The sequence below is a fragment of the Balaenoptera musculus genome, chromosome 10 (assembly GCF_009873245.2).
Source record: "Balaenoptera musculus isolate JJ_BM4_2016_0621 chromosome 10, mBalMus1.pri.v3, whole genome shotgun sequence".
In the NCBI taxonomy this organism is placed as follows: domain Eukaryota; kingdom Metazoa; phylum Chordata; class Mammalia; order Artiodactyla; family Balaenopteridae; genus Balaenoptera; species Balaenoptera musculus.
Window position 1 is genome coordinate 84963063 of NC_045794.1, and position 1918 is coordinate 84964980.

General features: G+C 40.4%; 1 pseudogene; it reads right to left on the reverse strand.

Moving 5' to 3' along the window:
* Positions 1-867: 867 nt before the first annotated feature.
* LOC118902806 lies at positions 868-1621 on the reverse strand (annotated as a pseudogene).
* Positions 1622-1918: the final 297 nt, after the last annotated feature.

Below are 1918 nucleotides of genomic sequence, written 5' to 3' on the forward strand. Positions count from 1 at the left end.
ACCTGACTATAATTACTTACTAACATATACCCTCTCAAATAACTTTCAGTGAACTGCGTGCATGTCCATTTACCCAGAGGCAACTACTAATATTATTTTTATAGAAATTACAGACATTTAATTTCCTAAGAAAAGCACAGCCTTGTCTGTTAAGCTTGAGGTAGGTAGGGAAGAAGGTAGGAAGCACCTTTCTCGTACTCAAGCTCAGAACTCATGTCCAGAGGAAACGAAACAGAAACCACCTTCCCAAATGGTGGAGCTTTTCATTTCCTAATTGGGAGCGGGAAGGGAGTGGTGGTCAGCTCAGTGGGCCAACTTTCTTTTTCCGATCTCATTTATCAGATGGTATTTTGGCATTCAGGGATTATCAGTATCACCTATGAGTTATTAATAGAATTGAAAGTTATTTGTATCAGTGAGGTGGGAGAAGACAGATGATAATAGGTATAGTTGCTCATATTATATGAGACAGGGAGATGAGGTCAGAGGAGGGTAAGAATAGTCCAAGGAATAAATAAAAGTTAACTAGATAGTCATTATTCCACTCCCAAATAAATTTTTTTGTAATCATAATTCCTTAAATTGAAAATAAGGATAAAACTCTTGTGAGAAATTGGTTTAAAACCCAATACTTGGGTATTAGATAGACGAGCTGGAGAGGTGTGTTTTGTCTTTCATTTTTGTGTTTATCTTCACTCTTTGCCTTTTCAAGCCACAGGCAAAAGCTCCACCATCCTTAGAGATTCTGGTTACTTACTAATTTGAATCATATTCTTGTAATTTCAAAGATATCAATTCCTTTTCAATGTAACACATTCTGGAGGTTGGTACGGAAAGTAAAGAGAAAGAAGGTGAGAAAACATCAGATTAAAAGGGTTTGGAAGTGAACACTGGACATGTTCCCTCATGGTACAAGTGCAGCGTTATAACTGTTCAATGGTGATTTAGTAACTGCTGAATTTTTAATTTCCATGCGCTTCTTCCATTTTTTTTTCTTTGAAATGCCAGAGAATGTTGCTTGGGTCCTTCAACAACTGACTTGGTCTGATTCTCATGACACAACGTAGTAATCAGTCTGGGGTCTATACTTTTCATTGGAACACTGAAAACTTACAGTTCAGCAAAGATTAGAAGGGTGATTCCATTGGAACTGCACTAACATTGGTCATTAGCCACATGAAGACAGCCAGATCTTTCACCAGAAAGAAACACATGATGGGTTTTGGGCCCCTGTTGATGGGGTCACTCTCTTAATTATGGAAAACTTCTGAAAATAGCTTGATTGCATGGCCTTTTGACTTCTGTACAGCTTGGATGACAGACTTGTAGACCCTGAAGCTGATGGTGACAAAGAGGAGAGCCAGGATGATGTAAGAAGCCACAGTGATGATGCTGAAATCTCCAGGGTAAGTAGCACTATCAGTGTGGGGCAAGAACCAAGCTCAGCTTTCTTCACCTTGTGCCAGAAAATCAGATGGTGTATTGCAAAGGAGGCTACAGAGCAGGTTCCCAGGTAACTCCCTCCCGTGTCCCCTCCCCCTATCACTAGGTGTGGAAGGTTGGGCCCCAGAGGACAAAGAGGACTTAGATGGAATTGACTGGCTTCCAATGGCTCTACCATGGGCTTTTCCAAGGAGGGCAGGGGAGAAAGAGGGGAAATAAAATAATCACACTGTCGGCTCTCCCAAGTCCCTTCACTCCTTCTGGTTCGTGCTTATACTCTGACTACTAGTAATGTTTTGATATACAGCCTTCCAGACTTTCTCTATTATCTTATATGCTAACTGGAACTTTTCTTATTTAATATTTCACTTAAAAATCCCTTATCCCTTTGCATTTTTCCCCATTGAAAGGGTTCCCTAATTGTTTTCTTTTGTCTCTCTGCCCCTGCCCTAATCCCATTCCCCTGAGGTAGATT